At 42.5% G+C, this 12,214-nt stretch overlaps 2 non-coding genes and 1 pseudogene across 2 annotated transcripts; all 3 read right to left on the reverse strand.

The window, feature by feature from the left end:
• Window positions 1-424: 424 nt before the first annotated feature.
• LOC117149451 lies at window positions 425-3,973 on the reverse strand (annotated as a pseudogene).
• Window positions 3,974-4,368: 395 nt separating this feature from the next.
• LOC117149448 lies at window positions 4,369-4,547 on the reverse strand. Its single transcript, XR_004460306.1, has one exon. It is a non-coding gene; the product is annotated as a 5.8S ribosomal RNA (ribosomal RNA).
• A 686-nt stretch (window positions 4,548-5,233) lies between these two features.
• On the reverse strand, window positions 5,234-7,228 carry LOC117149454. Its single transcript, XR_004460311.1, has one exon. It is a non-coding gene; the product is annotated as a small subunit ribosomal RNA (ribosomal RNA).
• Window positions 7,229-12,214: the final 4,986 nt, after the last annotated feature.

Genomic DNA, 12,214 nt, shown 5'->3' on the forward strand with positions numbered 1-12,214 from the left:
TGCGTCACTAAATTGATGACGAGGTGTTTGGCAACTTGACACAATTCATTAAAGTCTTTATATTAATTATATGATAGGGACAATATCATATGCGTCACTAAATTGATGACGAGGTATTTGGCAACTTGATATAATTCTTTAAAGTCTTTATATCAAAATTATATGATAGGGACAATATCATATGCGTCACTAAATTGATGACGAGGTATTTGGCAACGTGATAGAATTCTTTAAAGTCTTTATATCAAAAATATACGATAGGGACAATATCATATGCGTCACTAAATTGATGACGAGGTATTTGGCAACTTGATATAATTCTTTAAAGTCTTATATCAAAAATTATATGATAGGGACAATATCATATGCGTCACTAAATTGATGACGAGGTGTTTGTTTGGCTACAGGAAAAATCATTTATTTATCGAATCATCAAGCAAAGGATAAGCTTCAGTGGATCGCAGTATGGCAGCTGCTCAACCACTTACAACACCTTGCCTGTTACAAAAAGTCGTTTACAATTGATTCTAGGCTTTGTCATTGTATTAAATAATGCTTTTATATGTAACTAGCGCGGCATCAGGTGATCGAAGATCCTCCTAATTTACTATGTTACAAATTACATTGGCATCACATCCATTGTCGTTTATAAAATAAATTATAAACTTTAAATGGTTTAGAAGCCATACAATGCAAATTGCCCCTTATTTATCATTGCAGTCCAGCACGGATACGACCTTAGAGGCGTTCAGGCATAATCCAACGGACGTAGCGTCATACCACTGTTCGCTCGAACAAGTATTGTGCCATTGGTCCGTACCTGCGGTTCCTCTCGTACTACGCAGGAATGCTGTCGCAACAACGTTTTGTCATTAGTAGGGTAAAACTAACCTGTCTCACGACGGTCTAAACCCAGCTCACGTTCCCTTGCATGGGTGAACAATCCAACGCTTGGTGAATTTTGCTTCACAATGATAGGAAGAGCCGACATCGAAGGATCAAAAAGCGACGTCGCTATGAACGCTTGGCCGCCACAAGCCAGTTATCCCTATGGTAACTTTTCTGACACCTCTTGTTAAAAACTCTTTAAACCAAAAGGATCGATAGGCCGAGCTTTTGCTGTCCCTGTGTGTACTGAACACCGAGATCAAGTCAGCATTTGCCCTTTTGCCTTACACTGCCAGATTAGAGTCAAGCTCAAAAAGGGTCTTCTTTCCCCGCTAATTTTCCAAGCCCGTTCCCTTGGCTGTGGTTTCGCTAGATAGTAGACAGTAGGAATCTCGTTAATCCATTCATGCGCGTCACTAATTAGATGACGAGGCATTTGGCTACCTTAAGAGAGTCATAGTTACTCCGCCGTTGACCCGCGCTTACTTGAATTTCTTCACTTTGACATTCAGAGCACTGGGCAGAAATCACATTGTGTCAACACCCGCTAGGGCCATCACAATGCTTTGTTTTAATTAGACAGTCGGATTCCCCAAGTCCGTGCCAGTTCTGAATTGATTGTTAATTGATAATCGTTATAATTGATAAGAACTAATTGGTTTAACCCAAATAGTATTCTTAAAAATTTTAGCAAGAAAGTTCCACAATTGGCTACGTAACTAAACTATCCGGGGAACAAGTAACTAACATAAATGCTAGAAACTCTATTTACCCAGAACGAGCACATAAACCATGTTATTGTTTTCCCAATCAAGCCCGACTATCTCAATCTTCAGAGCCAATCCTTATCCCGAAGTTACGGATCTAATTTGCCGACTTCCCTTACCTACATTATTCTATCGACTAGAGACTCTTCACCTTGGAGACCAGCTGCGGATATTGGTACGGCCTGTTGAGAAGTTTGCGTGTCCCCACCATAAATTTTCAAGGTCCGAGGAGAAAATATCGACACAACAGTATATGTCATGCTCTTCTAGCCCATCTACCATATCTCTCTGCGAAGACTTCCATGGTATACGGCTATAAAACAGAAAAGAAAACTCTTCCGATATCTCTCGACGGCTTCTTTATGGTCGTTCCTGTTGCCAGGATGAGCACGAGGCCCATATTTAATAACAAACGGATACTCAACAGGTTACGGAATTGGAACCGTATTCCCTTTCGTTCAAAATTATTCAAGTGTATTATATTCGCTTTGTTTATATAGTTAGGCATTTTTGTTTTACTTGAAAATTTTCGGCTTTCGCCTTGAACTTAGGACCGACTAACTCGTGATCAACCACTGTTCACACGAAACCCTTCTCCACTTCAGTCCTCCAAGGTCTCATTCGATTATTTGCTACTACCACCAAGATCTGTACCAATGGCAGCTCCATGCAGGCTTACGCCAAACACTTCTACGCATACCATTGTACCTTCCTACTCACTAAAGTTTCAAAATTTATATCACAAGTAATATAAATCATCTACTTTAGCGGTAATGTATAGGTATACAACTTAAGCGCCATCCATTTTAAGGGCTAGTTGCTTCGGCAGGTGAGTTGTTACACACTCCTTAGCGGATTTCGACTTCCATGATCACCGTCCTGCTGTTTTAAGCAACCAACGCCTTTCATGGTATCTGCATGAGTTGTTAATTTGGGCACCGTAACATTACGTTTGGTTCATCCCACAGCGCCAGTTCTGCTTACCAAAAGTGGCCCACTGGGCACATTATATCATAACCTTGAACTTCATATCAAGAAAGTTAAGGTTCTTACCCATTTAAAGTTTGAGAATAGGTTAAGATCGTTTCGACCCTAAGGCCTCTAATCATTCGCTTTACCAGATAAGATTATTTTATATAATATTAAAATGCACCAGCTATCCTGAGGGAAACTTCGGAAGGAACCAGCTACTAGATGGTTCGATTGGTCTTTCGCCCCTATACTCAATTCTGACAATCGATTTGCACGTCAGAACTGTTTCGGTCTTCCATCAGGGTTTCCCCTGACTTCAACCTGATCAAGTATAGTTCACCATCTTTCGGGTCACAGCATATATGCTCAAGGTACGTTCCAGTTAGAGGCATAAATAATATAAATATACATTATACATAACTATATAGAACGCCCCGGGATTGTGTTAATTAGCTATAAATAGCTAAAAAACTAATCCCATTATTAGTCAAGTTAATTACGCTATTAGGTTTACATCCCAATAACTTGCACATATGTTAGACTCCTTGGTCCGTGTTTCAAGACGGGTCCCGAAGGTATCCTGAATCTTTCGCATTGTTAATCATACAAGAGCATATAATAAACACAAAAATCAATGATAATTATGCCATTATATAATTCCGAAAAATTAACGCTCTGTAATAATATAAATCTATCAGCACTTTATCAAATTAATAACATTTATTCTGTGTTAAAATGCAAGCAATTTAATTGGAATAAACTATAAGTTATATTTTATGATAAATTTGGGATATGCTAATAGATTACAATGTCCTTATATGGAAAAAATGCACATTATTCTTAATAATATTATTTAAATATTACAATTTTAATGATGAATTTTCCATAACGGATATTCAGGTTCATCGGGCTTAACCTCTAAGCAGTTTCACGTACTGTTTAACTCTCTATTCAGAGTTCTTTTCAACTTTCCCTCACGGTACTTGTTTACTATCGGTCTCATGGTTATATTTAGTTTTAGATGGAGTTTACCACCCACTTAGTGCTGCACTATCAAGCAACACGACTCTTTGGAAACATCATCTAGTAATCATTAACGTTATACGGGCCTGGCACCCTCTATGGGTAAATGGCCTCATTTAAGAAGGACTTAAATCATTAATTTCTCATACTAGAATATTGACGCTCCATACACTGCATCTCACATTTGCCATATAGACAAAGTGACTTAGTGCTGAACTGTTTTCTTTTCGCTCGCCGCTACTAAGAAAATCCTTGTTAGTTTCTTTTCCTCCCCTAATTAATATGCTTAAATTCAGGGGGTAGTCCCATATGAGTTGAGGTTGTATATATAACTATTTTTTGCCATAAATTCTTTATATATAAATGATAAAACAATCAATTAAATTCGTTATAAATAGTTCCAATAGTTCTTGTAAGCAAAGTTATTTTTTATCCATTTAACGAACCAACGAAGAATAATAACAAAACCAAGATTTTTCTTTTTCCGAATCATTAATAAGAGACAATTCTAGATGAAAAATATTTCAATTTTTTATGCTAGACATTTCTCAGTATTATTTGATTGAAAAAGAAAATATTTCTCTTCGTTTTTCACATTCAAATGTGAGATAATGTTTTTCATTTCTTTTTTAATATTATGAATAAAATCATTATTTAATCCAATAATATACCATATGCTTATAAAAAATTTATAAACAACTTAATTAGCATAGTCTTACAACCCTCAACCATATGTAGTCCAAGCAGCACTATAAAATTAATTAAAGTACATAACAGCATGGACTGCGATATGCGTTCAAAATGTCGATGTTCATGTGTCCTGCAGTTCACACGATGACGCACAGTTTGCTGCGTTCTTCATCGACCCATGAGCCGAGTGATCCACCGCTTAGAGTTTTATAATTCATTTTTATATAATATCAATATTGTTTTTATTGAAAGAAATTAAAAATACACCATTTTACTGGCATATATCAATTCCTTCAATAAATTTATTTTTATACCTAAAAATAAATGTTGCGATATGTCTTAGTTTCATATAAGCATTATGTATCATAAAAATCTGGTTATGGTTTGCTATTTTGGGTGACACATACTGCAAAATTTATATAAAACATTAACCTGATGGATGACAGGTACAAACATTGTATATTTTAGGTTGTTGCATTAGCCAACGTATGCTCATAACATAGATGAACAATACATATTCGCAACGCGTGTATATTATGGTCCATATACACACACACTTATTTTGAATACCACATTCAAAATTATTTTAATTTTAATTCGACTTCTACTTTCAAATTTTGTTCAGTTTCTTCGATTTCCATTTTCGAGAATTTGTTTTTATAGGAAACGCCATTGTTGTAGTAGGTACTGCCACAAATACGCACAACAACATTAATAATGTTAAAGTCTTTTTATGAGGTTGCCAAGCCCCACATATAAAATAAAAGCCATCTTCATTTTATTTTGACTTTAACTTTTGATTCCGTGGAATCATTTTGTAATATTTTTATTTTGGTAAATTGTATTTATTTGTATTATAACAAATGTTTATTAACGATAAGGATATTATACAATAATGATCCTTCCGCAGGTTCACCTACGGAAACCTTGTTACGACTTTTACTTCCTCTAAATAATCAAGTTCGGTCAACTTTTGCGAAACAACCGTAACACGCAAGGCGTCACAGTGATCACGTCCGGAGACCTCACTAAATAATTCAATCGGTAGTAGCGACGGGCGGTGTGTACAAAGGGCAGGGACGTAATCAATGCGAGTTAATGACTCACACTTACTGGGAATTCCAAGTTCATGTGAACAGTTTCAGTTCACAATCCCAAGCATGAAAGTGGTTCAGCGGTTTACCCGGACCTCTCGGTCTAGGAAATACACGTTGATACTTTCATTGTAGCGCGCGTGCAGCCCAGGACATCTAAGGGCATCACAGACCTGTTATTGCTCAATCTCATTATTGCTAGACGCAATTTGTCCATTTAAGAAGCTAGTGTCCTTATAATGGGACAAACCAACAGGTACGGCTCCACTTACATAAACACATTCAAACACAATAAACATTTTACTGCCACCATGAATGAAGGCTACATAAGCTTCAGCACCATAATCCTGAAGATATCTATTTAATATATTTGAGTCTCGTTCGTTATCGGAATTAACCAGACAAATCACTCCACGAACTAAGAACGGCCATGCACCACCACCCATAGATTCGAGAAAGAGCTATCAATCTGTCTTACACACTTATGTTCGGACCTGGTAAGTTTTCCCGTGTTGAGTCAAATTAAGCCGCAGGCTCCACTCCTGGTGGTGCCCTTCCGTCAATTCCTTTAAGTTTCAGCTTTGCAACCATACTTCCCCCGGAGCCCAAAAGCTTTGGTTTCCCGGGAAGCGACTGAGAGAGCCATAAAAGTAGCTACACCCAATTGCTAGCTGGCATCGTTTATGGTTAGAACTAGGGCGGTATCTGATCGCCTTCGAACCTCTAACTTTCGTTCTTGATTAATGAAAACATCTTTGGCAAATGCTTTCGCTTAAGTTAGTCTTACGACGGTCCAAGAATTTCACCTCTCGCGTCGTAATACTAATGCCCCCAAACTGCTTCTATTAATCATTACCTCTTGATCTGAAAACCAATGAAAGCAGAACAGAGGTCTTATTTCATTATCCCATGCACAGAATATTCAGGCATTTGAAGCCTGCTTTAAGCACTCTAATTTGTTCAAAGTAATAGTACCGGCCCACAATAACACTCGTTTAAGAGCACTAGTGCAGGTTTTTAAATAGGAGGAACATATGAAAAAATACAAGTATTTAATCACATATAAGAACTCCACCGGTAATACGCTTACATACATAAAGGTATAGTACTAACCACAATTGTAAGTTGTACTACCCGTATGAAGCACAAGTTCAACTACGAACGTTTTAACCGCAACAACTTTAATATACGCTATTGGAGCTGGAATTACCGCGGCTGCTGGCACCAGACTTGCCCTCCAATTGGTCCTTGTTAAAGGATTTAAAGTGTACTCATTCCAATTACAGGGCCTCGGATATGAGTCCTGTATTGTTATTTTTCGTCACTACCTCCCCGAGCTGGGAGTGGGTAATTTACGCGCCTGCTGCCTTCCTTAGATGTGGTAGCCGTTTCTCAGGCTCCCTCTCCGGAATCGAACCCTGATTCCCCGTTACCCGTTGCAACCATGGTAGTCCTAGATACTACCATCAAAAGTTGATAGGGCAGACATTTGAAAGATCTGTCGTCGGTACAAGACCATACGATCTGCATGTTATCTAGAGTTCAACCAATATAACGATCTTGCGATCGCTTGGTTTTAGCCTAATAAAAGCACATGTCCCATAAGGTTCATGTTTTAATTGCATGTATTAGCTCTAGAATTACCACAGTTATCCAAGTAACTGTTAACGATCTAAGGAACCATAACTGATATAATGAGCCTTTTGCGGTTTCACTTTTAATTCGTGTGTACTTAGACATGCATGGCTTAATCTTTGAGACAAGCATATAACTACTGGCAGGATCAACCAGAATAATGTTTTTCCTTCATATTCCATTCATATATTTTGAATCGAAATAAGCAATATAATAGATATATAGATATATAGATTTTTCACTTTATATAATTCCATGATTTTTATTATATTGAATAAAATTCAATATTTCGCCTTTGGGTAAAATTTTAAATATATAAGTAAAAAAATCCATTCGATTACGGCCATTTTTATATAGCATTCGTAATCCATATTTTCATTTTTAATTTATACTTGTTTTACCAATATAACAAGAATTTCATCTAATTATTGTAATATATATATTTCTATAATTTTATCTTTTTATACATACATATTTCATTATAAAATATCATTTTATTTCCAACATACATAATTATTGTATCCACACATGTACAATTTTTGTTTAACCAATATAAATATTAAGTTAAATCATTTGCATTTTGCAGTCGCGATCGAACACTCGACGAGTGCAGACGTGCCTGCGGATCGACAGCAAATTGTTAGCAAATTGTTCACAGTTGTAAGTCCCGTTACTTGTGCCCAGCCACTTCGCGTCGCGTGATCTTGTCGCGCGTTTTGTTTGGCCCAGCCAACGTACCTAACGGTAGTTCGCACTAACACCATCGCACACCCGAGTGTGCGTGTTATCAGCGCAAAAAACCCAGTGCTCGAAGCAGCGGTATAATTGCAAAGCAGCAGCCACGTGCTGCCTGGCTCACCGGCTTACGGTGCCCAGCTTCCCCCCCCCCCCCCTCCTCACTCCTTATCAACTTTGGAGAAGATGGACTGGCAGGCCCCCCCGCGCACCCACAAGCTTGGAACAACACCACGCAAAAAGGCTCTGAGAACACGCAAGAGCAGCTCCAGCAGCGAGGGAAGCACCTCGCATACAGAGCCGGGCGAGATAAAGCGAAAACCGGCAAAGAAAGCACAGGGAGAGGAGCTGGAAGATAAGCCAAGCACTAGCGCAGCTCTGCGCAAGAAGCTCGCCAACAACGCCTTCGCTTTACTCTCGACCGAAGAAGACGAGTACGACCAAGAGAGCTCTGATGACGAACCCGGACCTAAAGACGATTCCAAGCCCAAGACCCCCGAGAAACCAAAGCCCACCCCGAAGACCATCAAGCCACCTCCGATTTTTATCCCCGATGTGACCAACATCTCGGCACTCGTCAAGATGATCACGACTCTTGTAGGCCCGAAGAACAATTTTACCTACAAGACCGTGAATGGCAACAACGTACGTGTCATGATGCCGGACAAAGAGTCCTATACAGCTCTGCGTCTCCAACTTGTGGCCCAAAACAAGAGGCATCGGACTTTCCAGCCGAAAGATGAACGTGCATACAAGGTTGTCATCAAAGGACTCCACCACTCCACCGATCGTGAGGAAATCATTGAAGACCTTCGCAGACAAGGGCACGCTGTTAGAGATCTGCACAATCCCATTGGCAGAAGAACTAAAGAACCGCTGGGAATATTCTTCGCCAACCTGGAGCCTTCCAGCAACAACAAAGACGTCTACCAAGTCAAGCGGATCTGCAGGTCGGTAGTAACCATTGAACCGCCGCAGAAGTTCAACGACGTGCCTCAATGCTTCAGGTGCCAAGGATTCGGTCATACACAGCGTTACTGCTTCCTGGAATACCGATGTGTAAAGTGTGGAGGCCCTCACGAATCGAGGGCATGTGAGAAGAGGGAGGACGACAAAGCGTGCTGCTTCCACTGCCAGGCGGACCATCCTGCGTCTTTCAAGGGATGCCCTGCATACAAAAGGGCCAAAGCACTCGCTGCTCCGAAAACAAGGCCCGTCGCTAATGCTAACAAGGCGCCGCCCGTGGCATCACCAAACGTCACCTCTGGCAGGAGCTACCGAGACGCCCTCAACGGAGTGCACGCAGCACCGCAGAATCCCACAACCCCAGTCCAAACCCAAACAGAAACCCCACACTCCGGTCAGATAGAAGCGATGTTCGCTCGCATGGAAGGAATGATGGAAAGGATGATGGAGCGCATGTTCACCCAGATGACACAGCTGGTGGCCACCATTCTCAACAGCAAGTCATGCAACTAAAGCTCCACCTAGTCGTCTGGAATGCGAACGGCCTGCAGAACAGCAAGGCCATAGTCGAGCACCATCTGAAGACCCACCAGATCGATATCCTACTCGTAGCCGAAACCCACTTCTCCCCCAGATCCCACTTTAATATCAGCGGATATGACCTCATCCATGCAGACCATCCTTCTGGCAGAGCACGCGGTGGAGCAGCCATCCTCATCAGGAGCGGTATTCAATACCTAGAGCTGCCCGCGTTTCAGCAAGACTGGGCACAATGTCCTGTCATCAGGATTGTCAGCCCGCAAGGAGATTTAGACATTGGAGCGGTCTACTTTCCCCCCAGATACCGCATAACAGCATCTCACCTCAGTGAGTTCTTCGAGCATTTTGGGCCCCGCTTCATAGCAGCTGGAGATTATAACGCCAAACATTCTTGGTGGGGATCGCGCGCCAACAACCCCAAAGGGAAAACTCTGTTTGGGTACCTGCAACGCCACCGACTGGACTGCCACTCCACTGGCGAGCCCACTCACTGGCCAACGAATCCCCTCAAGACTCCAGACCTACTGGACTTTGCTGTGTCGAAAGGCATAGGGCATGCGAAGATCAGCTGCACAACAAATGCTGATCTCCTGTCAGACCACTGTGCAATAAACGTGCTAATCAACACGCCAGTCCTCAGGAAAACCCCGCTCAGAAGGCTCACTGGAAAATATACCGACGCCGCCAAGTTCGCGTCCTGGATGCTCTCCACCGTCAATCCGAACCCCATCCTCAACACACCCAGGAACATTGATGAAGCTATCGGGAATCTCACCAGGCAGATGCATAACGCTGCGGAATTCGCAAGCCCACCGCCACCAAAGACTGCGAGAACACCTAGCAGGGACCTCCACCTCTGGTCCCCGGAAATTGCGGCACTCGTGACTGAGAAGAGGCGTCTCAGGAGAGTTTGGTTCTTGACGCGCAATCCAAGAGACAAAACAGCGCTCAATCACGCCACAAAGGAGTTGAAGGACAAGATCTCCAGCCTACGCCAGGACTCCTTCCTCAGATTCCTCGAGGAACTCTCTCCCGGGGACCCAGACCACAATCTGTGGAACGTCACCCGCCACATTAAACGACCAGCCAAAAAGGTTTCCGCAGTGCGCAAAGCAGATGGATCCTGGTGCCGTTCGGATGCTGAAAGAGCAGAAGCTTTCGCCGAACACCTTTACAACGCCTTCTCTCCGTTCGACTGCTGCACTGCCGAAGAACATGCTGAAACAGCCCGGTTTCTCAATAGCCCAAGCTCTCCCGGTCCCCCGTTGGAACCAGTCGACCCTGAGGAAGTTGCGCAGGAGATTGCTCTACTGAAGAACAACAAATCTCCAGGCCTGGATCGTATAGATGCGGCGGCCCTAAAAATGCTCCCATTCCGCTGCACACAAATGCTGGCCAGCATTTACAACAGCTGCTTCCGGCTAGGGTACTTCCCGGAAGAGTGGAAAAGAGCAGAGGTTATTGTCCTCCTCAAGCCTGGTAAGCCTGAAGCCAATCTCGCCTCCTATCGTCCGATTAGTTTGCTGGCAATCCTCTCCAAAATACTCGAAAGAGTATTTTTGCGCAGAGTATTGCCAGTACTGGATGAGGCTGGTTTGATCCCCGATCACCAGTTTGGCTTCAGGCGCTCCCACGGAACACCAGAGCAATGCCACCGGCTAGTCGAACGGATCCTCGAGGCATTCGAGCAAAAGAAATACTGCTGCGCTGTAATGCTCGACGTGAAGCAGGCATTCGACAGAGTTTGGCATCCTGGACTCCTCCATAAACTCAAATCCTACCTCCCAAGCCCCCATTTTACCCTCCTCAAATCCTACACTGAGGGAAGAGCATTCCAAGTCAGATGCGGAAGTGCAATAAGCCTACCCAGACTGATCAGAGCTGGAGTTCCGCAAGGCAGTGTGCTCGGACCAATACTGTACACCCTTTACACCGCAGACCTTCCCATAATCCCCTCCAGGAACCTAACTATAGCGACTTATGCAGATGACACGGCTTTCCTCGCCTCCTCATCCGACCCACGAGAAGCCTCCGAAACAATCCAAAGGCAAATGGACGCGCTACATCCCTGGCTCAGCAGGTGGAACATCGTAGTGAACGCGGAAAAATCTACCCAAACAACATTTGCACTAAGGAGAGGAGACTGCCCACCGGTCACGCTAAACGGAGTCATCATTCCCAACGCACCCGCACCCAAGTACCTAGGACTTACCCTGGACCGCAGGCTCACTTGGCGTCCCCACATCGTCAGCAAACGCATACAGGCCGATGCGCGTCTGAGGCAGATGCATTGGCTTATTGGGAGAGGGTCCAAGCTAAGGCAGAACCACAAAATCCTGGTGTACAAGGCAATTCTCAAGCCCATCTGGACCTACGGGATACAGCTATGGGGCACGGCAAGCCACACGAATCGCCTGCGTATACAGCGGTTCCAGAATAGGTGCTTGAGAATTGCCTGTAATGCGCATCCCTACCACGAGAATGTCGCCATACATAGGGAACTTGGAATCCCACAAGTCGCTGATGAAATCTCCAGGCTCAGCGAGAGATACCTGAAAAGGCTCGAAAACCACCCTAACCACCTCGCCACCAACCTGTTAGACAATAGCCAAACAAGCAGACGTCTCATGAGGAGACACCCTCTCGATCTTCCACAACAATAGACAACACATATAAAACCCGCCACAAATACATGTACAATAGTATCCCTTAAGCTAATGTTCCCCCGCAAAACCATTTAATTATTGTCCACTAGGACAGATTTTAAATAAATAAACGCACGCTAAAAAAAAAAAAAAAAAAAAAAAAATTTGCATTTTGAAGATAAATTTAAAATTTATCTCTTTTCATATATATCTCTGGTAATATATAACATAAAACCAAGCGCATATGATAATATTTCCA

Source organism: Drosophila mauritiana, unplaced genomic scaffold (genome assembly GCF_004382145.1).
Source record: "Drosophila mauritiana strain mau12 unplaced genomic scaffold, ASM438214v1 U_213, whole genome shotgun sequence".
Taxonomy (NCBI): domain Eukaryota; kingdom Metazoa; phylum Arthropoda; class Insecta; order Diptera; family Drosophilidae; genus Drosophila; species Drosophila mauritiana.